The sequence below is a fragment of the Ornithorhynchus anatinus genome, chromosome 18 (genome assembly GCF_004115215.2).
Source record: "Ornithorhynchus anatinus isolate Pmale09 chromosome 18, mOrnAna1.pri.v4, whole genome shotgun sequence".
NCBI classification, from domain to species: domain Eukaryota; kingdom Metazoa; phylum Chordata; class Mammalia; order Monotremata; family Ornithorhynchidae; genus Ornithorhynchus; species Ornithorhynchus anatinus.
Window position 1 is genome coordinate 12,308,152 of NC_041745.1, and position 26,555 is coordinate 12,334,706.

Consider the following 26,555-nt stretch of genomic DNA (forward strand, 5'->3'; position numbering starts at 1 on the left):
TATTGCTACCGTTCTCGTCTGTCCGTCTCCCCCGATTAGACCGTAAGCCCGTCAAAGGGCTGGGACCGTCTCTATCTGTTACCGATTTGTACATTCCAAGCGCTTAGTACAGTGCTCTGCACATAGTAAGCGCTCAATAAATACTCCTGAATGAACTTTACAGCTGAGGAAAACTGAGGCAAGGAGAAGTGAAATGATTTGCCCGAGGTCACCCAGCAGGCAAGTCTGCCTAACCTGATTTCCCTTACCTAGCCCAGGGTTTTGACCAGCGTTTGACACAGGGGAAGAGCTTAATAAACATTATTATCCGTACTGTTACTGTAATTATTATCATCGGAGCCAAGTTTAGATTAGAGATGGGATGAGATCGTGGAACATTAGAGGGGCGACGTGGGTGGGCTGAGTTGTAGCGGGAGATCAGCCAACTAAGGTAGAAAGCGGAGAGCTGAATAAGTGGTCTTAAAGCCGATGAGAAAGACCCTCTTTTTGATGCAGAGTTGGATGGGCGACCAAAGGAGGTTTCTGAAGAGCGAGAAGATAAAAATAAATAAATGTTGGTATTTGTTAAGTGCTTACTACGTGCAGAGCACTGTTCTAAGCGCTGGGGGAGGTACAGGGGAAGGAGGTTGTCCCACGTGAGGCTCACAGTCTTCATCCCCATTTGACAGATGAGGGAACCGAGGCACAGAGAAGTGAAGTGACTTGCCCACAGTCACACAGCTGCACAGGATCTTTTTTTCTTAAATCGTCTAACAGAGTGAGGTACGGACTGGAGTAGGGAGAGATTTGAGGCGGAATGTACAGCTAGGAGGCCGATAAGTGGGATAGGAAAAGTGCTTTGCTCAGTGTGGGAGCATTTCGGATAGAGAGGAAGGGACAGAAATTCTAGAGATGGGAAGACAGGACCATCAGGAGTCGACGTAGCCGGGAAGGTTGGAACCCTGACTGAAAGATTTCTGGTCATCGTCATCATCCACAGAAGGATTTATTGATAACTGTGTGCAAGAGCACTGTACTAAGCGCTTGGGAGAGTAAAATGTAACAATAAACAGACACGTTCCCTGCCCACGACAAGCTTACGGTCTAGAGGGGGGAGACGGACGTTAATACAAATAATCGTATTTATTTGATTTAAAGTGCTGGGGGGGGGGGTTGAGGGTGGGGTGCCTACTAAATGCCCGAAGGTCACAGATCCAAGGGCAGAGGTGATGGAGAAGGAAGAGGGAGCCGGGGAAAAGAGAGTTTAATCGGGGAAGCCCTCCTGGAGGAGGTGTGACCTCAGTAAGGCTTGGAAGATGGGGAGAGGGGTGATCCAGCGTATATGGAAGGGGAGGGCGTTTCGGGCCAGGGGAGGGATGTGGGAATGGGGGCGGTGGGGAGACAGAGATGAAAATGTCACCTGGTGGGTTAAATTTAGTCCGGTTCCACCTCAGATCTTAGAAGAATCTTAGACGACCGTGACCTACATCTTAATGCACCTGGGTTCAACATCCATCTGCGTTCAGCTTGGATAGCTTAACTTCTCCGTGCCTCGGTTCCCTCCTCTGTAAAATGGGGATTAACTGGGAGCCTCACGTGGGACGACCCGATCACCCTGTATCTCCCCCAGCGCTTAGGACCGTGTTCTGCACAGAGGGAGCGCTTAACAAATACCAACGTTATCACGGATGGGTTTTCTCTAAGCTGTGCTGGTGAATTTTAGGCAAAAAATCGGGCTCTCTGATCTGAACATCCTGTTCCGGACCGTAAGCTTGATGTGGGCAGGGAATGTGTAATAATAATAATAATGTTGGTATTTGTTAAGCGCTTACTATGTGCCGAGCACCGTTCTAAGCGCTGGGGTAGACACAGGGGAATCGGGTCGTCCCACTTGGGGCTCACAGTCTTTATCCCCATTTTACAGATGAGGGAACTGAGGCACCGAGAAGTTAAGTGACTTGCCCAAAGTCACACAGCTGACAAGTGGCCGAGCTGGGATTCGAACCCAGGACCTCTGACTCCAAAGCCCGTGCTCTTTCCACTGAGCCACGCTGCTTCTCTACACCGACTGTGCTGTAATGTACTCTCCCAAGCGCTTAGTACATAGAAGCGGCGTGGCTCAGCGGAAGGAGCCCGCGCTTGGGAGTCGGAGGCCGTGGGTTCTAATCCCGGCTCCGCCACTTGTCTGCTGTTTGACCTTGGGCAAGCCACCTTAACTTCTCTGAGCCTCAGTTCCCTCATCGGCAAAATGGGGATGCAGGCCGTGAGCCCCACGTGGGGCAACCTGATTACCTCGAATCTACCCCGGTGCTTGGAACGATGCTCGGCACATAGTGAGCGCTTAACAAATACCATCATCATCATCACTAATAATAATGTCGGTATCTGTTAAGCGCTTACTATGTGCAAAGCACTGTTCTAAGCGCTGGGGTAGACACAGGGGAATCAGGTCGTCCCACGTGGGGCTCACCGTCATAATCCCCATTTTACAGATGAGGGAACTGAGGCACAGAGAAGTGAAGTGACTTGCCCACGGTCACACAGCTGACAAGGGGCAGAGCTGGGATTCGAACTCATGACCTCTGACTCCAAAGCCCATGCTCTTTCCACTGAGCCACGCTGCTTCGTTATTTTTAAGGAATGAAATCCCTCACCTTTCTCTCCTTTCCCAATCCTGAGAGAAAAGGGGAAGGAGCGGAGGCTAAGGACAATGCCCTGAAGTCTCGGTTGTCAACACAAACAATACCCATCAGCGTGGGATGAAAATTATGCGGCCGGACAAAACGTATCGCAGATGTTAACGCATCTGTGGATTTCCCCAACCTTCCGTGAGTTGTCGCATTCCCTGAAGCAATATTTATGTTCTCTAGGTATCGAAATGACTAGGAAAACACCGCTAAAATCACATTAAAACGAGGACCGTATTCCTCATCGGAGCCGAAGAACCTGGCGACAAGCGAAACGTAACGTGGGCACAGTGTAAAATCTTCTTCCCGAGGCATACGAGGAAGAAACAGTTCTCCAACAGCTTTGAAGTTACTTCTCTCTGACAGTTTATTTCGGTCCCTTTCCTCACTCATGCATTCTGCAACGTCCCCCAATTATTGACTATGTCTTAGCCATGATTCACTGGCGGGAGATTGATTATCACAATCAGCCGCTGAAAAGCAATTTTCATCACCAAGGCCGTTCCTTTTCCCACTTGATCAGCAGCTCTTCCGCAAGTTGTTAGCAGACACAGTTCTGGGACCGCTTGTTAGCAAAACTCTCTCGTTCGACAAGAAAGGCCGTTTCCCCGGTGAAAGACGATCTTTGAAGGTTTCTCGCCGACTCGGAGGAGCCGGACCGCTGGGGAAAGCATTCGTTCGATCGTTGGTTCGTATTTTCTGAGTTTATAACCGCACCCGCCTTCAACCCACTGGGCATCACCTCCCCTGACGGACCAGTCGATCAGACGATCCTGGTTCCTGAGCACTTACTGTGTGAAGAGCACCGAACGACGCACTTGGGAAGCGGCGTGGCTCAGCGGCAGGAGCCCGGGCTTGGGAGTCAGAGGTCGTGGGTTCGATTCCCGGCCCTGCCACTTGGCAGCTGTGTGACCGTGGGCGAGTCACCTCACTTCTCTGGGCCTCCGTTACCTCGTCTGGAAGATGGGGATTAACCGTGAGCCTCACGTGGGACAACCCGATCACCCTGTATCTCCCCCAGCGCTTAGAACAGTGCTCTGCACATGGTAAGCGCCTGTGGAAAGAGCAAGGGCTTTGGAGTCGGAGGTCACGGGTTCGAATCCCCTCTCGGCCACTTGTCGGCTGTGTGACTTTGGGCAAGTCACTTACCGTCTCGGTGCCTCAGTTACCTCATCTGTAAAATGGGGAGGAAGACTGTGAGCCCCACGTGGGACGACCTGATTCCCCCGTGTCTACCCCAGCGCTTAGAACAGTGCTCGGCACAGAGTAAGCCCTTAACAAATACCAACATTATTAACAAATACATTATCACGGCGTATCAGATGATCGAAGCCCTTCGGAAATCTCATCCCCGGGTAATTTTTCGTGTCCCAGATCACGTCCTCCTAAATCTAATCGGTCGTCTACGCCTCTGGGCATTCTCCTGGGCAGCCCCACAGTGCCGGGGGACATTTAGCTAAAAAAGTGCTGGGCCCGCTCCAGGCCCACCATGGGTAGCCCAGCAGCTAAGGGAAATAAGAGCAACCGGGGATCGGGGTAAGGTGGGAGAAGCCAGGACTCCCGGACGAAAGTCCCGCGTTTTTTCCACCGGCCCCGTTCCGCTTCTCAAAAGGAGTGCTCCATCATGAGGATTTAGATTCGAAGGGACACAGATTAGACCGTAAGCCCGTCAGAGGGCAGGGACTGTCTCTATCCGTTACCGATCTGTACTTTCCCAGCGCTTAGTACGGTGCTCTGCACATAGTAAGCGCTCAATCGATACTATTGAATGAATATACAGCAACGTCAAGCATCTTTTTAAGATGGTGAGGTGCCTCAGCGTGGCCTAGTGGAAAGAGCCCGGGCTTGGGAGCCAGAGGACGCGGGTTCTAATCCCGGCTCTGCCGCTTCTCTGCCGTGTGACTCTGGGCACGCCACTTAACTTCTCTGTGCCTCCGTTATCTCATCGATCAAACGGGAATTAAGACCGTGAGCCCCGCGTGGGACAGCTTGTATCTACTCCAGAGCTCAGATCAGTGCTTGGCACATAGTAAGCGTTTAACAAATACCATAATAATTATTATTATATCTGTGTCTCATTACGGATATTAATGGCGTATCTGAGAGCGTACCTCTCCGATACGTATCTCTTAGAACAAAGAGGCTTCCCACCCGTTCATTATCCTCCAAAGAATAAACATACCGTGACTCCAAGGACTCTTCAAATATCACCCTACAGTTTTTACATTAGAATGGAGCACATCTCCACTAAGTGTTAAATTAAGCACCTCTTTAATCCTTTTTATTAGATTTAAAGCTATCTAATCTCTTCTCTCACTTGACAATCTCGACACATTGATCCCTGCTGCTGAAAAAGGGCAATATTCAAAAGAATACTTCATCTCTCGCCCCCCGTAATTTGAGAGGCGGGTCCTGGGGGTGGAACGGATCTTAAAGAGCATCAGTCATTCGGTTCCAGCGGCGGATTTCCAGGTACCGAGACAATATCGTATAAATATTCATTTCCCGTTTCCTCAAGAGACAAACAAACCCCTGGGTGGGTTGACAGAAGTTCATAGAGCCTGCACGTGTTTTAGCCGTTGAAACTTTCCTCTGTCGAGTTTAGAAAAGCAGCACGTGACGGGTTGAAAGAGCACGGGCCCGGGAGTCAGAAGGCCACGGGTTCTAATCCCGGCTCCGCCGCTGTATCATCACGGTATTTGTTGAGCGCTTACTACGTGCCAGGCACTGTGCTAAGTGTTGGGGTGTAGATCCAAGCAAATTGTGTTGAACGCAATGGTGACTACGGTCTTCAAAGGCGCTCAATCCGCGCGCCTGTACCGTGTTCAGTGGCTTGTTGTTTCCGTCGGTTAAGTGCATTTTAAAAAGAGAACACGAAGAGAAACGATCAGTCGGTCAATCGTACTTGTTTACTTATTTATATTATTGTCTGTCTCCCCCTCTAGAACGTAAGCTCGTCGTGGGCAGGGGACGTGTCTGTTTATTGAGATACTGCACTCTCCCAGTAGTAATTTTGGTACTTGTTAAGCACTTACTACGTGCCAGGCACTGTTCTAAGCACAAGGTAGTCGGGTCGGACGCAGTCCCCGTCCCACCTAGGGCCCGCACTCGTAATCCCCATTTTCCAGATGAGGTAACCGAGGCCCAGAGATGTGAAGCGACTCGTCCGAGGTCACACAGCCGACAACGGGGCAGAGCGGAGATTAGAACCCATGAGCTACTGACTCGCAGGCCCGTGTTCTATCCACTGAGCCACGCTGCTTCTTCACGAGGGCTCAGTACAGTGCTGTGACTGTGAGCCCCACGTGGGACAACCTGATGACCCTCTATCTACCCCGGCGCTTAGAACAGTGCTCTGCACATAGTAAGCGCTTAACAAATGCCAACATCATCATTGATGTCTGTCTCCCCCTCTCGACCGTAAACTAGTTTGGGCAGGGAACATGTCCGCTAATTCTGCTGCAACCTAAAAGTGCTTAGTATTAGTACAGTGCACAATAGATATGAGAGATTGATTTTGTAGTCTCTGATTCTAAAGTCGATGAAGAATGAAGGGCCCTGGTAGCCGGCTATTTTATGCCGTTGTTTAATTCCCGAGAGACTTGAATTTCTCCCGCCGATTACGCAGAAGAAAGTGAAATTACGATAGAGGTAGAAATAAAAGAAAGGATCTGAGTGACGGATAATCAGCCAAGTGGATAAAGCACAGGCCCGGGAGTCAGAAGGACCTGGGTTCTAATCTCAGCTCTGCCATTTGCTTGCTGCGTGATCTTGGGCCAGTCACTTCACTTCTCTGGTCCTCGGTTCCCTCATCCGTGAAATGGGGATTAAGTCTGCGAGCCCCATGCGGGGCAGGGACCGTGTCCAACTGTGTCCACCCCGACACTTGCCCAGCACATAGTAAGTGCTTAATAAATATCACAGTTATTATTATCGTTATTAAAAAATATTCATCTCGAAAAAGGGCGAAGAGAAGAGAGTGAAAATGCAGATAGCTCATTATCACGGCAGGTCCGAGCCTGCAAGGAAGCGAACGCTGTGGACGATCTTCACGCTACTGGAGGAACCACGTGGTAAATCTGCAGTGTGTTAATCTGCGAAAATCTCTGGGCAAACCCTGTCCTTTTCCACCAGTTAAAACATTGGCTTTTGAGCTGAAGTCTCTGATGACCCGAGAGCTCTGGGAAATAGCAGGTGCTTCTTGCTAGGTGGAGGTGAGATCTTACTGCCTGTAACGAGGACCGGGATACTCTAGAAACCTCTTCAAAACAGAAATGTTCCCCATTTTTCATCACGCCAGTCAAGAAAACTAAACCGCAAGACAGAATTTTCTTAATACGGTGGCCTCTGTCTGCAGAGTTTTTATCTTTGACCCTGAAGTGGGTGATAATAATAATTGCGGGATTCATTAAGCTCTCACAACGTGCACCGTATTAAGCGCTGGGGTGGATACGGGAAAATGGGGTCCCTGTCCCGTGTGGGGCTCACAGTCTCAATCCCCGTTTTCCACTGAGGTGCAGAGAAGTGAAGTGACTCGTCCAAGGTCACACAGCAGCGGACAAGTGGCAGAGCTGGGGTTGGAACCGAGGTCTTTCTGACTCCCAGGCCGGCACTCTATCCATTAGACCACTCTTTCGCCCTGCTAGACTGGAGGCTGTCTACTGTACAGAACGCTAAAGGTAAACCATTGGCAGCTGTCCTCATCTTTTAATGTGTGCAATCGCTCCAGTTTTTCTAAAGACTGGGAAGCCAATTCAGAACACCAGGTATAGATAAATGAGCGAGGGAATATCCCGGGACAGTCAGATTCTTGCTGATTTCTTCATCTCATCTTTTTACAGCACTCAAAAATCAAACAAAAAGTGCCCCAGAAGACCAAGCCACAGCATGTTCAATTAATCACCATTATCCTTTCTCCCTCTTCCACATCAAATTCAGATGAAAAAACCCACCATCTAACCAATAACCAAACGAGGTAGGGGAAATTACCAAGGCACAAATGAGAGGTAAAACACCAAACGGAGACATTAGGGAATTAGAGCAAATAAGACGGAAACCCATGCTGAGAGACGAATGTGAGAGAAAAAAACAAAACAAAAGGGTAAGAACAAATAAGCAGGCAAACGAGCCGAAGGAGGGGAAAAAAACCTCCTCCTTTTTATCTGATTTTCTTTTCTATAGATGGCATCCATCACTGTGAGCGAAGAAAGTCGAGAGGGAAAATAAAAATAGGTAATGGAGAGAAATAAGATGTAACATTCTTAGCAATTCTAAGTTACTTTTATCTTCAAAGCTCTTTTAGAAACATCTACCCGTCCCTCCATGATTGCTGTGAAGTAGCTGTTGCCGATCATTATTATTATTCTATTACCTATAATATGATTGGTATTACTAATAACGTTATTCCTACAGCACTCACGTACACGTCTTTAAATTACATATTGTAAATGATTTATATTAATGTCTCTCTTCCCCTCTGGACTGTAAGCTGCCTGTGGGCAGGGCAAGTACCTGCTACCTCTGTGGTACTGTGCAGAGCATTTAGTACAGTGCTCTGCACATAGTAAGCACTCAATAAATACCATCGATTGACTGATTTACCACCACTACTGGGTTTGAGACCAAAGATATGCATCAAGAATAGTACCAGAAGGGAAAGGTTGTGATATCTTTCTTTTATTCCGGTTTCCAATTCTTGCACCATCTCCAAGGAGGTTTTCTGGCCTGTTTAGGAGCTTCTAAGGAAATAGAAAGAGAGGAGTCGGGGGTGGAGGGGAAAGGGAATGAGGGAGGGAATAGGAAGGAGAAGTGCTATTTTTTGATGCTATTATTTGATGCTACTGATGCCTGTCTTCTCGTTTTTTGTTGTCTGTCTCCCCCTTCTAGACTGGAGCCCGTTGTTGGGTAGGGATTGTTGCCCAATTGTACTTTCCAAGTACTTAATACAGTGCTGTGCACACCGTAAGCGCGCGACAAAGACGACTGAATGAAGTGGAAAGAAACCGACAGGTCCCGGAGTCAGGAACCTGTTCTAATCGCAGCTCCGCCACTTTCTCGCTGCGACTTTCCGACGCCTCAGTTTCCTCATCTGAAAAACGGGGACTCCCTACTTGTTCATTCATTCAATAGTATTTACTGAGCGCTTACTATGTGCAGAGCACCGTACTAAGCGCTTGGAATGAACAAGTCGGCAACAGATAGAAACAGTCCCTGCCCTTTGACGGGCTTACGGTCTAATCGGGGGAGATGGACGGGCGAGAACGATGGCAATAAATAGAGTCGAGGGGAAGAACATCTCGTAAAAACAATGGCAACTAAATAGAATCAAGACTAAATAGAATCGATACTTGTCCTCCCTCAACCTCAGACCGTTAGCCCCACGTGTGACAAGGCGCTGCCTCCGACCTATCCTGAATCTTAGTGCAGCGCTTAGCGCAGAGCAAGTGCTTAAATCAATACCACGGTGTTTTCTAAAGGATTTCCTCTTGCAGCTCTTGAAATGGACATTGCATTTCATCGCTGCCGAATATATTAAAACAGACATCTGACCCTTCGAGCTAACTGGAAGCCAGAAGAGCGTGGCTACTCAAGTTCTTTAAGGTCCTCGTCTTAGCCCCTGGCTAAGAGTCCTGTCTTCTGAAAGAGTCCAAATGGCGAGGAAGAGAATTGTGAGATCGGGACCTAGTACAGAAGCCGTATCTGGCTTTTCTAGCCAGCGCGTCCAAATTTACGGCGAGCCACTTCCCCGTTCAATGAAGAGTTGATGATGATGATCTCAATCGACTGTATTGAGCGCAGAGCACTCTACTAAGCGCTTCGGAGAGCATAAGATAACAGAGTTGGTAGACACATTTCCTGGCCACAGGTTAACAGTGTAGAGGGGGCGACAGACACCGAGCGATATAAATAAATAAAATACAGAGCTACTGAGGGAGGGTGAATAAAAGGAGCAAATGCAAGTGAAAGGGTGATGCGGGAGGGAGTGGGACAAGAGGAAATGAGGGTTTAGTCGTTATACTAAAATTATACCGTTATATTAGTAGTATAATTCATATATAACAAGATAATTACGATATAAATATCCAATTAAACCTAATAATAATAATAATAATAGCAGCTCTTAAGAGCCGGTTAAGATAACAGCCCCCATCCCCCGGGGCCTCACAGCGTGAACGGAGGGAGAACGGACATCGTAACCCCGTTCCCGTCTCGTCTTATGCCGCCGTCTCCGACCCAAAGCGACACCGCGGACGCACCTCTCCCAGAACGCCCCGCTCTCCGTCAGCAATCGTTCCGGTAGCGGATCCAGAGAGTTTTCGACCCTCTCCCGTGCCGCTGCTGCCCGGCGAGGGTGAGTTTCGACTCGTAGCAGTGGCTGCCGCTCGCCAGCCACTGGCCGAGCTAAGAACGGAACCGACAGGCCTCCGCTTGGACCCGCCCTCCCGTAGCCGAGACCGGTGGAGGACCGGAAACTCTGCAGATGCGACCTGAGAGGGGAATCCCCAGTCCACAGAGGAGGAAACCGAAGGACGGAGAAGTTACGAAACTCGCCCCGCGTCACAGGACCCAGGTTCTCCGACTCCCGGGCCCCGGCCTCTCTCGCCGGGGTCTCACCGGTCTTCGAGGCAACGCTCACGGCGGCCGTTGCGGCGGGGAGAAGGGGAGATGGAGGGATCGCCGAGCGCGGCCAGCCCGAGGGCTTTATACGCCAACTGGAAGGCCGAAGACATCCTTTCAAGACACCGGGAACCGCGGCTTCCGTCGGTAGTAGGGGACCGCGGTGGACTTTCGGCAGAGAGCTCAGTCGAGCGAGCGAGAGGGCGGTGGTATTGACTGAGCACTTACTGTGTGCAGAGCACTGAACTAAGCGATCGGGAAAGGACGTTACGACCGAGTCGGAAGACAGGTTCCCCGTCCGGTGTCTCCCCGCTGCTTGGTATCATGCCCTTCACAAAGCGCTCAATAAATACCACTGATTGACGTGTCTGCCGGGTGACCTTGGGTAAGTCACTTCGCTTCTCTGGGCCTCAGTTGCCTCATCTCCGAAATGGGGATCGAGGCTGTGAACGCAGCCCGGAATGCAACAATTGAACAATCAAGTTGCTCCCCTAGGGCAGAAGCTGCTGGAAAATCGAGATACCAAGAGACGGTCACTACGTATCAGTCTATTTATTGAGCGCTTACTAGGTACAGAACACTGTACTAAGATAAACTTACCAGCTTGACAAAGGACGATCCTCACAGGCGCTCAGCGTCAGACCTTCTTAATCATCGTCGTCATTTGTTGAGCGCTATGTGCCCAGCACTCCACTAAGCGTCACGGTAGGTTCGAGATGATCAGGTTGGACGGAGTCCCTGCCTCACGCGGAGCTCAGAGGGTGAGTAGAAATTGAATCGCCATTTTACAGATGAGGAAACTGAGGTACAGAGAGGTTAAGCGACTGACCCAAGGACATTCAGCAGGCACGGGGCGGAACCGTGATTGGAAAGCGGGTCCTCTGACTACCCGGCCCGCGTTCTCCGCCACTTGGCTGCTGCGTGACCTTGGGCAAGGCGCTCCACTTCTCTGGGCCTCAGTTCTCTCATCTGTAAAATGGGGATTAAGACTGTGAGCCCCATATGGGGCGGGGACTGTGCCCAACCTGACAAAAATCCGTATCTCCCCCAGGACTTACTACAATTCCAGGCACATAAGTAAGCACTGAACAGATACCAAAATTATTATTGTTAGCATTATTATTTCCATTAGGACACGCTTCCCAAGTCCTGCTTAAATCTTTAAACTCATATTTGCATGAATGGGAACTTATACACGACAGCGTTATCCTCTCCTAGGCACTGGGTGGGGTGGGGGACTTAATAAATGCTGCTGCTATTACTACCATTAATTACCGCTATTATTATAACTACCACTGAATTAATATAAAAGACTTTTGGGCCTCTTTACTAGCTTCAACCTAGAGCGGCCATTTTGACTGACGCAGCCCCAAGCTTTCCCCGCGTCAATTATTATATTTCCCAAGTGTTTAGTACAGGGCTCTGACCACAGTAAACGCTCAATAAATACCACCGATGGACTGAGATTGACTGAATGGCAATTTTCTAAGCAACAAGCAGAATGAGATCCATCTCTTTAATGTCATCATTTACTCTGTAGGAATTGAAAATGTAATTTTATCAAATACTGAAATATTTTCTAATGTTGGTATTTGTTAAGCGCTTACTATGGGCAGAGCACTGTTCTAAGCGCTGGGGGAGATACAGGGGAATCAGGTCGTCCCACGTGAGGCTCACAGTTAATCCCCATTTTCCAGACGAGGTCACTGAGGCCCAGAGAAGTGAAGTGACTCGCCCACAGTCACACAGCTGACAAGGGGCAGAGCCGGGAGTCGAACTCATGACCCGTGACCCCGAAGCCCAGGCTCTTTCCGCTGAGCCACGCCGCTTCACGAGGACTAACAGGCCAATAACAGAGTAGATTTCATGTTTACCATATTTCAATCATATTTATTGAGTGCTCGCTGTGTGCAGAGCACTGTACTGAACACTTGAGGATGCAACGATTAACAGACATATTCCCTGGCCACGACGAGCTTACAGTCTAGGGGAGGAGACAGAAATTAATATAAGTGAATGAATTTCAGATAGGTACCTCGGTGCTGTGGGGCTGGGAGAAGGGGGAAGCGTAAAGGGGGAAATGAAGATGACGCAGACGGGAGTGGGAGATGAGGAAAAATAGGGCTTAGTCTGGGAAGGAGATGTGGCTTCATTAAGGCTTTGAAAGGGGGGGAGAAACTAATTGCCTGTCGGATGGACGAATGATAACCGTTCTTTTTCACCCTTAAAACTCTCGCTTCTTTTCCGGGAGACATTTTCTGTTCATGACGACGGCCTGAAAACAAATTTTAACAAGCCCGTTGCATTTCAGTCTTCACAGTCACCCCTGAAGAGTTAGGGATGGTCCGTTGATTATGCAAGGTGTTGAAATCGGGTTTAATTACGTGTTTCAAGAACAGAACTGGTGCGCGAGGAGGTGGGTTCCGATCCCGGCTCCGCCACTTGTCTGCTGTGTGACCTTGGGCAAGTCACAAGTTCTCTGGGCCTCAGTTCTCTCATCTGTAAAATGGGGATGAAGCCTCCGTGAACCCCACATGGGACAACCTGATTACCTTGTATCTACCCCGGCGCTTAGGGCAGTGCTTGGCACATAGTTAGCACTTAATGCCATCAGCAGCAGCATCATTATTCTTATTATTAAAGTGAAATGCTAGGAAATGGACTTCAACTCTTTCAGGGTTAAGGAGAACAGTTATCACCCCGAGCTACATACAGAGTGACTCTTCTTTCCCAAATGCCTAACTTCCTATTAGAGGAATATCTGCGAATCCATCAGAATGTCTGCCCCACTTCTGAATTAACTCCTCAGTTTAATAGCGCTAATAATAATAACTGCGGTATTTCCTAAACGCTTACTCTATGCCAGACACCGTACTAAGCGCTGGGGAGAATACAAGCAAATCAGGTTGGACACAGTCCCTGTCCCTTGCGGGCCTCACGATCTCAATCCCCATTTTACAGATGAGGTCACCGAGGCCCAGAGAAGTGATGTGAATTGCCCAAGTCACAGAGCAGACAAGTGGCGGAGCCAGGATTAGAACCCACGACCTTCTGACTCCCAGGCCCGTGCCTTATATTGTGCACAGGTTATCGATTTGAAGCAGCGTGGCTCAGTGGAAAGAGGCCGGGCTTGGGAGTCAGAGGTCATGGGTTCAAATCCCGGCTCTGCCACTTGGCAGCTGTGTGACTGTGGGCAAGTCACTTCACTGCTCTGTGCCTCAGTTACCTCATCTGGAAAATGGGGATTAAGACTGTGAGCCTCACGTGGGACGACCTGATTACCCTGTATACCCCAGCGCTTAGAACAGTGCTCTGCACAGAGTAAGCGCTTAACAAATACCAACATTATTATTATTACCCCTCTGTCACCACTTGTATGCACATGTATAATTTATTTCAACGTCTGTCTCCCCCTCTGGACCGCGAGCCCGTTGAGGGCAAGGGAACGTGACTTCTTACTCTGTTGTAGCGTACTCTCCCAGGTGCTCAGTACAGTGCTCTGCACAGAGTAAGTGCTCATTTAACAACATCGACTGCAAAGCACCATGAAGCCCTAGATCTTCCTCATCTGTAAAACGGGGATTAAGACTGTGAGCCTCAGTGGGACAACCTGATGCCCCTGTATCTCCCGGAGCGCTTAGACCAGTGCTCCGCACATAGTAAGCGCTTAACAGATACCAACATTATGATTATTAGATACACGGTGACCGGATCCTCGTTAATCAGGCAAACGAGCTTGGCATTTTCCACCTTTAGGTTTCAGTGGCTTTCCAAGTTTTCTTGGAAACTTCTGTTTTTGTATTTTCTTTTGCCCCTGAATTCAATTTGTGACACTGAGTAAAACTTGATTTGGATATTACCCTGTTTGGAGGCTCTGGTTTGGCCATGATTACCGGGTCCTTTACAGAGCTATCAACTGGATATTGGCTGGGGTTTCTAATCCCACACCTGTCGCGCGATACTATAAATACAAGGTGGCCAGCTTCGGTCCCGGTCTGGGGCGATGCGGTTCGGATTTTTCAATCTCAACCTCATGGAGCAAAAGCCTCAGAGTCTAACAAAGCGAGGAAAAAAAAAAGAGCTTTGGACATTCTTCTAGTTCATTCCCATCTGTGTCTGGAGTTTGCTCTTTTGCATCAAATTCCGGGAGGTAAAATGTCTAATCTATTTTACATCTAGGCTATAAAACAAAGTATCGAAGCAGCAAAGCCTAGTGGAAAGAGTGTGGGCCTGGGAGTCGGGAGACCTGGGTTCTAATCCTGACTCCACCATGTGCTTGGTGTGTGACTTCGGGTGAGTCATTTAACTCCTCTGGCTCAGTTTCCTCATCGGAAAATGGAGATAGAAGACCCGTTCTCCTTCCCCTTACGTTTTTGGGTTTGGGTTTTTTATGTCATTTTTATGGTATTTGTTAAGCGCTTACAACGTGCTGGGCGATATACTAGTGCTTTATTTACACAGTGACCGTGTCCTATCTGATCATTTTGCATCTAATCCAGGACTTGGTACCGTAGGAAGCGCTTAAGTGTTACCGCAACTATTATTATTATACCATAATATTATACAATAACAATAATAAAATGCTAGAAGTGATGGTTATTCCTTTGCAGTACACCATCATACACCTGACCTTTCCTTGAATAGATCTGCACTGACAAAGATTTCTCCCGTGATGTCGGTCTACTAATCTACCACACGCATAGTCATTTTATTCTATTTAGTTGCCACTGTTTTTACGAGACGTTCTTCCCCTTGACTCTATTTATTGCCATCTTTCTTGTCTGTCTCCCCCGATTAGACCGTAAACCCGTCAAACGGCAGGGACCGTCTCTATCTGTTGCTGACTTGTTCATTCCAAGCGCTCAGTACAGTGCTCTGCACATAGTAAGCGCTCAATCAATACTATTGAATGAAATTGTATTTCGACTCTGTAGCTTACGACGCATTTTTCTGATTCTTACGGAATCCCGTGGCCGCGCTCCACCAGGCTCTATGATCCCGGGCTCATTATTCAATTTCTATTTTATCCCAACCTTGCTGCTCTTCTATCTTTACTGTTTTACTGCCTACTCCAACTACTAGGATTTTACACCCAAACCAGGGATGTGCTCTCTGAGTGTTTATCCGAGAAGGACATTAAAACCGCCGATTTCAGTAAGAAAATTATTTAATAGATACACTTACGCATTTAATTCAGAACGCGACAGAAAAGAGTTAAGGACCGTGTATAAACAATATGGAATATCATAACTACAGGACTCGTATTTGAAAATGGATAGAAATAAACCTAAATGGAACAATTTTATGCACTGATGTTAATAATTATGTTACTGATGTGAATAACAGTTACCTTATCCGTAAAATGAGGATTAAGGCTTTGAGCCGCACTTAGGACAACCTGATTACCTTGTATCTACCCCAGTGCTTAGAACAGTGCTCTGCACATAGTAAGCGCTTAACAAATACCAACATTATTAATAATCTGAGAAATACGCTCTATTAGCATCAAATACTACATCTTCAAAGCTCTGCTGTTCACGAGTACTTGGGTTTTTTTTGGCAAAGCTTGAGGCCGATTCTCAAGCGCATCACTTTACCGACGTCGCTCCGATTTCTGTATGTATAGAAGCAGCGTGGCTCAGTGGAAAGAGCACGGAGCTTTGGAGTCAGAGGTCATGGGTTCGAATCCCGGCTCTGCCACTTGTCAGCTGTGTGACTGTGGGCGAGTCACTTCACTTCTCTGGGCCTCAGTTACCTCATCTGTAAAATGGGGATTAAGACTGTGACCCCCACGTGGGACAACCTGATTCCCCTGTGTCTACCCCAGCGCTTAGAACAGCACTCTGCACATAGTAAGCGCTTAACAAATACCAACATCATTATTATTATTATTATATATAATAGGGTTACATGTATTTTCAGATCTCCTTTAGAACCTCTGATCGCCGCGAAACGTTTTTTGCCAATGGAAAACAGTTTAAAAACAGATACAAACCAACGTAGAAAAACAGGCAGGAAGATTCAGACCACAGGGTTCAGACGGAAGAGTAGCTTGGATCGTGGCCGAAACGCGACTCCATTCCGTGGAACCCCACCGGCATCTGGAGCGCTCGTTGCTATCCAGTCCTGCGGAAGGGGCCCATCCGAAATGATCCGCACGTGGTCGGTGAGCATCGGGCCACCCCAATCCCATCGGAATATCCATCAAGAGGAAGCTACCCTGGTCCTTTCTGACACAACACTTGATGCTTCTGCTTTCAGCACGCCTCTGTGAACTGCCTCTTGGGCCAAGACGCGACCAGAAGACAAAAAACAATCCGTCCAGAGCTAAATGCGGCCAGGAGTCCTCCTGCCAATTTTAGAAAGGAATTTACAGTTCATCAGTGTCCGATGATAATGAGGGAAGCGGATGACACCCAGTCGGGAGGGATGTTATGATGACCCTCTCCTTGTAAAGACTCTTCCACCAACAAAAGCGAGGGATCGGATTTTTCCCGAGACACGGTGGATAAAGTGGTTTTTCACAGATTCGTATCAATCACGCATCAGTGTGCTCTTCCCCAGCCTTTTCAAGGTTTTACAGTCTCTCGTTTCACCGGCCAAATTAGTTTATTCCTTTCAAAGAGCGGGCCCAGCCCGCTGCACTACATCATCCTGAATATTTCAGGGGAAACAGAAGCTGATTCTGCAAGGCTCTAAAAATCCAAATGACCTGAATAATCCAAGGTCGCAAAATACTCGGGCCTGAGATAAACTCCCTGTGCTCAGGGATCGCATCGACTACGTCTATTATACTGTATGTACCCGTGTGCTTAGTACAGTGCTCTGCCCAGAGTGAGCAGTCGATAAATAATAACGTTGGTATTTGTTAAGCGCTTACTATGTGCAGAGCACTGTTCTAAGCGCTGGGGCAGACACAGGAAAATCAGATTGTCCCACGCGAGGCTCACAGTCTTCCTCCCCATTTTACAGATGAGGTAACTGAGGCACAGAGAAGTGAAGTGACTTGCCCAAAGTCACCCAGCTGACAAGCGGCGGGGTCAGGATTCGAACCCATGACCTCTGACTCCCAAGCCCGGGCTCTTTCCACTGAGCCACGTTGATAAATCCTACCCACTGGGGTCTTGCAGGTCAAAAAGCACTCCAAATATATAGCAATTCAAAGGAATTCAAAGGGCATTTGGGGAACATCAATTATGAGCTCGGTTGAGCTTGAAGACTAGGGTAGCATTCGCTCATTCAATAGTATTTACTGAGCGCTTACTACGTGCAGAGCACTGGACTAAGCGCCTGGAATGGACAATTCGGCAACAGCTAGAGACGATCCCTGCCCGATGATGGGCTCACAGTAGTGATAGAAGTAGCCTGGGGGAGCGTGGCTCAGTAGAAAGAGCGCGGGCTTGGGAGTCAGAGGTCACGAATTCTAATCCCGGCTCTGCCGCCAGTCAGCTGTGTGACCTCGGGCAAGTCGCTTAGCTTCTCTGTCCCTCAGTTACCTCATCTGTCAAATGGGGATTAAATCTGTGAGCCCCACGTGGGACAACTCCATCACCTTGTATCCCCCGGCGCTTAGAACAGTGCTTAGCACATCGTAAGGGCTTAACAAATACCACAATTTATTTTATTTTGGTGGACACACTGAAGCTTGGGAGTCAGCAGGAGCTGGCTTCTAGTCCCGCCTTTGCCACTTAAATCTGCTGCGTGACCTGGAACAAGGCAGTTAGCTTCTCTGTGCCTCAATTACTTCGTCTGTAAAATGGGAGTAAAGACCGTGAGCCCAATATCGGGGGGGGGGAGAAATGCGTCCAACCTGATGAGTCTCTATCTACCCCAGGGCTTAAAACAGTGCTTGGCACATCGTAAGCGCTTAACAGATACCAACATTATTATTTTGGGCAAGTCACTTCACTTCCCTGTGCCTCAGTGACCTCATCTGTAAAATGGGGATGAAAACTGTGAGCCCCACGTGGGACAACTTGATCGCCTTGTATCCCCCCAGCGCTTAGAACAGTGCCTGGCACATAGTACCGTGGCTCAGTGGAAAGAGCCTGGGCTTGGGAGTCAGAGGTCATGGGTTCGAAGCCCGGCTCTGCCCCTTGTCAGCTGTGTGACTGTGGACCGGTCACTTCACCTCTCTGTGCCTCAGTCATCTCATCTGTAAAATGGGGATGAAGCCTGTGAGCCTCCCGTGGGACAACCTGATGCCCCTGTATCTCCCCCAGCGCTTAGAACAGTGCTCTGCACATAGTAAGCGCTTAACAAATACCAACATTATTATTACTATTATTAGAACAGCGATTAGCACACAATAAACTCTTAACAAATACATCATCATTATGATTATGAATTGCCTGAGCGCTTAGAAGAGCGCTTGGCACACAGGAAGCGCTTAACAAGTAGCATCACTATTAACATTACCTGAGCCAGGCTGCGTAGGCCGCGGGGGGGGGGGGGGGGCGCGCGCGGGCGAGAAGGAGGACGTGCGCGCGCAACACGTCGAGAGCTCGCGCGGCCCTCGGTGGTGGGGGGGGGGGGAGGTGGGCGGGAACGAGGACGTGCGCGCGCTGCCCCGCGGGTCGGGACGCGGACGGGAGGGAGGGTCCCGGCCTGCCCCACCAGGGGCGGAGACGCCGCTGAGGGCGGCCGCTGATTGGCCGGGGAAGATGACTGACAGATAGGCAACCAATGGGAGGGCGGGGCGGGTTAATGGAGGTAAAAGGACGAGCGGACATAAAAGGCAAGATTGGTAGGGAGCATTCATTCATTCATTCATTCATTCATTCATTCATTCATTCATTCATTCATTCATTCATTCATTCATGCGTCCTAAGCCCTTGGGAAGGTTCAATACAACAATAAAGAGTGAAAATCCATGCCCACAACGAGCTCACGGTCTGGGACGGGGAGGAGACAGATATACCAATAAACAGACTTCAACACAAGCTGAAGCAACGTGGCCCAGTGGAAAGAGCCCGGGCTTGGGAGTCAGAGGTCATGAGTTCGAATCCCGGCTCTGCCACTTGCCAGCTGGGTGACTGTGGGCAAGTCACGTCACTTCTCTGGGCCTCAGTTCCCTCATCAGCAAAATGGGGATGAAGACCCTGAGCCTCACACGGGACTGCCTGTTTACCCTGTATCTACCGCAGTGCTTAGAACAGTGCTCTGCACATAGTAAGCACTTAACAAATACCAACATTAACACAAATAAATAAAATTGCTGATATATACATAAGTGCTGGGGGGGTATTAATAATAATTGTGGTATATGTTAAGCAATTACTATGTGCCAGGCACTGTACTGAGCGCTGAAGTTGGACACAGTCCCTGTCCCATGTGGGGCTCACAGTCTCAATCTCCATTTTACAGATGAGGTAACTGAGGCCCAGCACTAAAGAAAAGCGGAATCAAAATCGATTGATTGTGGGAAGGAGAGCTGCCCCATCCCAGAACATCTGCTCCAGCCTGAGCAAGGACTTGAAAATCGACAGGAAACCTTTGGAATTTTTAGAATGTTGAGAATGGCACCGCTGAGGCTGCAGTTGTGACTTCCGTTGGTCTGGGTAGTCAGAATCCTGAAATCCTGCTGCTTCTTTCGTGTTTGCCATCGTCTACAACTTTCGTGTCTTCAATAGTAAAAATAATAGTTGTGCTATTTGTTAAACACTTACAATGTGCCAGACACTGTACTAAGAGCTGGGGTAGATACAAGATAACCAGGTCAGACACAGTCTCCTCAAGCTTAATAGGTCCAAAAAGAATTCCTCATCTTCCCACCCATATCCTCTCCTCCCCGGACTTCCCCATCCCTGTAGACGGCAGCCTCATTCTTCCTGTCTCACAAGCCCAGAACCTTGGCGTTATCCTCCACTTCTCTCTCTCATTCAACCCACATATTCAGTCCATCACTAAATCCTGTCGGTTCCACCTTCACCACCTCGCTGAAATCCCCCCTTTCCTCTCTATCCAAACTGCTGCTGTGTTAATCCAATCACTTATCGTACCCCACTTTGATTACTGTACCATCCTCCTGGCTGACTTCCCAGCCTCCTGTCTCCCCTGACTCCGGTCCATACGTCACTCTGCTGCCCGGATCATTTTTCCTCAAAAACGTTCAGGACGGGTTTCCCCGCTCCTCAAGAAACTCCAGTGGCTGTCCACCCACCTCTGCATCAAACAGAAACTCCTCACGATTGTTCAATCATTCAATTTTATTTATTTAGTCTTAATCTGGGCAGAGCACTGTACTAAGCTCTTGGGAGAGTACATTACAATATCCAGTCACATTCCAGCCCACGACGAGCTTACAGTCTACAGCGGGGGAGAGAGACATCAATACAAATAAAGAAATGATGCTGGTATTTGTTATGCGCTTACTACGTGCAGAGCACTGTTCTAAGCTCTGGGGTAGATACAGGGTTGTCCCACGTGAGGCTCACAGTGAATCCCCATTTTACAGACGCGGGAACTGAGGCACAGAGAAGTGAAGTGACTTGCCCACAGTCACACAGCTGACAAGTGGCAGAGCCGGAAGTCGAACCCATGACCTCTGACTCCGAAGCCCAGGCTCTTTCCACTGAGCCACGCTGCTTCTCTACAGCAAATAAAATGACAGATATGTACAAAAATGCTTAGTACAGTGCTCTGCACGCAGTAAGCGCTTAAGAAATACGATGGAATGAATGTAAGAATGAAATCGGCTTGGGAGGAATGAAGAGAACAAGTTGGGGAAGAGCAGGTGAAGAGAGAAAATAGATAAAGGAGGGCAAATTGGCAAGGGCATCGAAACCGACCGTAAGGAGTTATCGTCTGACGTGTGGCCAGGCGCCAATGGGGGATTTTGAGGAGAGGAGAGATTTGGGTCCAGTGACTCTTTAAGATGCTGATTCTTGCAGCATTGTTTAATAGAGAGGTGGAAGGCTCAGGGCAGGAGGAAGAGCAAAAAGACTCTTCCATAGCCCAGGTGGGGTCGGATCAGAGCAGTTTGGGCGGATCCAGGAGACGTTGCGTAAGACACACAGAAACCCGGTGAAGTTTTGTCCAATCCATCCTCATAGTGCCAGATATCACCATTATTTTCTTATTCCAAGAAAGAGTCCCTGTGTTCATTTGTCTGCGGGTGAGATGACACGATTTATAAAAGAACTTGAGATTGAAATATGGAAAGAGGTGGAACGACGGTCAGCGTGAAAATATCCCTCTAAGAGTTTTCCAAAAATCTCCTGGAAGGGGAAAAAAAATGCATCCCAGAAGAAAGCACACAGTTTTTTTCTTTTTTTATGAGTTATCCTAGAGGAATGCAGAACAAATGAGTGTGCATCAAAAAGCAAAGTGTTAGTAATAAGTCATTCGCTTCCAAAAAAAAAAAAAGAGTATTTGTTACTTTGACTCATTTCAGCTTTGTGAGCCTCAAGAGTATGTCTAGAATGTGTTTTCTTTCTATTAGCTTCACCCTAAGCTGGAAAACTTGCAAACGTAGCTTTACAACAAACTCGCTTTTGGTGACAGATTCACTCGTCCCCGCTCTCAGGAGTGAGGCGAGAGGAGTTTGTATGGATTCAGTCAATGAGGAAAAAAAAAAATCTAGTCCTCTTTACAGACACATGGATGTGAAAAGTAAAGAGTACCTGGAGCTGGGAAAGACGCAAAACGCTATGACAGAAGATCCAACCGGCACTGAGGAAAAGCGTGAATAAGGAATGAGTCCCTGTTGAACGCATTTGGGAATTTGTGATATTTTGCTTGATCATAATTGGCAATATTCGGTCGTGAGCTAACAAAGGGCGATCAAACCCACAGTTGTGTCCTGTTTCCTGCAGGACAGAGATGTCAAAACAGAGACTCGTGCCGTCAATCATTTTTGCTCTAGGACAAACGTGGCCTATCGGTTTTTGCAAAGGCTACCCGTTTGTCTAAGTAACTGTAAAGAACTGCTACCAATTAACCCTCTTCCGTCTTTTGTAAAAATAGTTCAATTCCTCTTCTCCATATACCTAAACTAGGCCGTTTGTTGCGTTTCCTCTTGTTTCTTATGATTAATCATGAAAAGTAAAAGTAGCTTTCTTTCAGGTGGTGTTAACTAGTCTAATTTCTTTTCTCCCTCCTACTTAGTCTATGAATGTCACGTATTATTATTATATGATGGTATTTAAGTACTTACTATGTGCCGGGCATTGAACTAAATGCTGGGGGAGATACAAGGTAATCAGGTTGTCTCACATGGGGCTCAGAGTTTTAATCCCCATTTTACAGAGGTGGTAACTGAGGGACAGGGATGTTAAGCGGCTTGCCCAAGGTCGCACGGCAGACAAGTGGAGGACCTAGATTTAGGACCCATGTCTTGTGACTCCCAAGCCTTTGCTCTTTCCACTAAGTTACGTTTATTATTACCTATTATCATGGTACTTGTTAAGTGTTTACTATGTGCTTTTCTAAGCGCTGGGGCAGACACAAGTTCATCAGGTTGGACCCACAGTCCCTGTCCCATGTTAGGCTCGCACTCTTAATCTCCATGCTACAGATGAGGTAAATGAGGACCAGAGAAGTGAAATGACTTGCCCAGAGTCACACAGCAGACATGTAGCAGAGTGGGGATTAGAAGCCACGTCCTTCTCCAAAACGAAAAAGTGAGACAGAGACTGCTTCTTGTCTCTACCCCAACCCTATAGTGCTCGGCATATAGTAAGTGCTTAACGAATTAATAAATACCACGATTATTATCGTCATTCCTCTTATTATTGTATTAATAATAACAAAGCGGGCAGGCCAATTGATTTTACAGACCATATTTGACTAGACTTGATACACAGCTTGGCCTAGTCCAGCTGGTGACGGGGAATCGGGTGGGACATCTTCAGCTTGCCCTTAAAGGACCAGAGGCAGAATGCGGATCTTTAGCATTTAGTACAGTGCTCCGCGCACAGGAAGCGCTCAGTAAATACGATGGATTGATTGATCTTTGGGGATTGGTTAACTTTCTGGGCAACCTAATTTTCTTAGAAGACTCAGTTCTGCCATATCGTGAATTTGCACTACCTATCTTGGCTAGGACGCGTGTAGAGGGTTAGCGTAACTCTCCTAGGAAATAGTGTGCTGGAAGAAATGGTTTGTGTGTGTGTATTCGTACACACGTGGAATACAATGAGTAATCCAGTGTATTTTTATCTGTAATACGGAATTTTCCTGCCTGCATCTCCCTCGGTGTAGGAGAATTGCTATAGTTGCAAGACTGCTGCCAAACACTGAATAAAAGTCTATTTTATATATATATATATATATATTTGGTCAGTCAATCGTATTTATTGAGGGATTATGGGACGCAGAGCACTGTACTAAGTGCTTGGGAGAGTACATTGTGACGATAAATAGACACATTCCCTGCCCAAAATATAGATTCTTACAGTCTATAAGACGTAGTCATTAATAAAAATGAATAAATTACAGGTGTGCACATAAGTGACGTGGGTCTGGGAGGAGGAATGAATAAAGGGGGCAAATCAGGGCCATGCAGAGGGGAGTGGGAGAAGAGGAAAGAAGGGCTTAGGTAAAGGCCCGTTGGAGGAGAGGTGCCTTCAATAAGGCTGTGAAGGCGGGGAGAGTAATTATCCGTCAGACATGAGAAAGGAGGGCGTTCCAGGCCAGAGGCAGGACGTGGGCGAGGGGTCGGCGGCGAGATGGACGAGATCGAGGTACAGCGAGAAGGTTAGCATGAGAAGAACAAAATGTGCTGGTTGAAGGGTAGCGAGGTGAGATAGGATGGGGCAAGGTGATTGAATGCCTTGAAGTCAATGAGTGCAGGGGTGCATGGGCTCCCGTGGGAGTTTCTTGGGGAGCGGGGAAACATGGCCTGAGGTTTTTGTAGAAAAATGATCCGGGCAGCAGAGTGGAGTATGGTCTGGAGTGGGGAGAGGCTGGAGGGTGGGAGGTCAGCAAGGAGGCTGATAAAGTAAACCAGGCAGGAGAGGATAAGTGATTGGATTAACATAGGAGTGGCTTGGGTGGAGAGGAAAGGGTGGATTTTAGCCATGTTGTGAAAGCCAAAGTGCTTACTCTGTGCCAGGCACTATTCTAAACACTGGGGTGGAGACAAACTGATCAGGTTGGACTCAATCCACGTCCCACGTGGGGCTCACAGCCTTGATCCCCACTTTACAGACGAGGTAACTGAGGCACGCAGAAGCTAAGTGACTTGACGACGAGATTTGCGGCGGAGCCGGGATTGGAACCCAGGTCCTTCTGACAGCCAGGCCCGTACTCTATCCACTAGGCTTCGCTGCTTCTTTGTTCCTCTTTACCTTCTCCCGTGTCTGTACTGATTAGCTCCGTTTTGGCGTGAAAGCACAACGCGATTCACGGAGGAGATCGTTAACAGTGCTCTCCCTCGCCACGCTGGCGGCAGACATTTTTGCCCTTCCGGAGGGAAGGACAATTAGCCACCCCCCAATTCGGCGATGTCGCACTGCTGTGATGCACGTCGTCGTAATATTTTTTGGTTGTTTATGGTATTCGTTGAGCGCTTACGATGTGTTCTAGATACGAGCTAATCAGGTGGACACAGTTCCTGTCCCACATGGGGCTTGCAGACTTAATCCCCATTTTCCATATGAGGTCATATGAGGCATGGAGAAGTGAAGTGACTTGTCCAAGGTCGCACAGCAGACAAGTGGCAGAGACAGGAATAGAAACTAGGCCTTTCTGAATCCCAGGCCCGGGCTCTATCCACGAGGCCACGCTGCTTCCAAACATTAGATTTTGCAGAAGTGTGATTCTCCGACTCCACTCCCCTCCCCCTCAGTGGCCACCCTGGACAGCTCGGCTCCGACGGCTACGGATCACTTCCGTCCTCCCGCCCTCTTCGTGTCGACGATCTAGATGTAAATGGAAGGTAGTGGTGCCCGGAGGAAATGAAGTGGTGACTTTGCCCGGTGTTATACAGCAAAATTTAGGGTCACGGAGGTCAGCGGTCATTGCGTTCCTGTAGACGGGTAACGGAGGAGTGATTGTCATGCTTGTGTTTTCCTGCCGGGATTAAAGGGACTATGCTTTTCAAGATCATAGATGCAATGCTTTTTTAAGAAAAAGAGTGGGAAATAAATCTTCCCCATCGTGGCCAGCGGCAGAGATGGTTGCGGGGAAGAGTCCTCCCTCAGGTCTGGAATTCCCTTCCTCTATCATATCCGACAGTCCACCACTTTCCCCTCCTTCGAAGCCGGACTAAAATCGCACCACCTCTGACAATCTTTCCCTGACTAAACCCTTATTTCCCTTCCCCTTGGCATCACCCACGCGCTTGGCTGTTTACCCCTTAAGGACGACTTTTTTCATTGGTATTTGTTAAGCACCTACTACGTGTCCAACGGCGTTCTAAGCGATGGGGTCTCGTCTCCTCCAAATGCCGTCGAGCCGTTTCCGATCCATAGCCACTCCAGGGACACGCCCTCTCCAGAACGCCTCTGCCATTACGTCGTTCTTCTATGTGTCCCCGTAGAGTTTTCTTGTAAAGATATGGAAATGGTTTACCACTGCCTTCTTCCGCGCACTAAAAAAAACTCGAGTCCCTGATCAGCGTTTCGATAGCTCGACCTTTGGCTCTTTCGCACGCCGCTGCTGCCCAGCACAGGCGAATCGACTTCATCTGACACTTCGGCTTAGACGTCACCAATCCGGGTAGCCCTCTAAGGCACAGCTCTAAACTTCATCGGCATATGTGAACTCTTCTGCCTCGAGAAGGCGTCGATAGGACAGAAGCTCTGGGTAAGTCCAAGTTACTTGGGCCGGCCCCAGTCCCTGTCCCGTATGGGGCTCGCATTCTAAATAGGAAGAACAGATGCTTAATCCTCACTGTGCAGGAAACTGAGGCACAGAGAAATGACACGGACTTCCCCAAGGTCACACAACAAGCAATAGGCAGAGGCGAAATTAGAACCCAGGTCTTTTGACTCTCCGGCCTGTGCTCTTTCCACTAGGTCTCGCTGCTTCTCTCTGATACTCCCAACCCCACAGCGCTTATGGCTATGTACTATTTCCACTATTTAGAATTTACTTTAAATGTCTACCTCCCCCGTGGGACCCGTATGCTCCAAGAGGGCAGAAATGGTGTCGAGTTCTTTCCCAAACGATCAAGTGCTCAATAAATACCGTGGATCGATCGATCATTTAATAGAAAAATCCTTAAACCTTCTACACCAGCCTCTCCTTTCCTCTTCCCATGGCTGCTAGGCCTTTTCTCCAAGCACTTGAATAAACATCAGAAATATTCTGCTTTTAAGGAGGAGG

The 26,555-nt window shown here is 48.3% G+C and overlaps 1 long non-coding RNA gene across 1 annotated transcript in view; it reads right to left on the reverse strand.

The window, feature by feature from the left end:
* Positions 1–17,151, reverse strand: part of LOC103170222 — a 35,416-nt gene extending 18,265 nt beyond the window's left edge. The window contains exon 1 of the long non-coding RNA XR_005661063.1: positions 16,279–17,151. This is a non-coding gene — a long non-coding RNA (uncharacterized LOC103170222). The remainder of the gene's footprint in view (positions 1–16,278) is intronic.
* Positions 17,152–26,555: the final 9,404 nt, after the last annotated feature.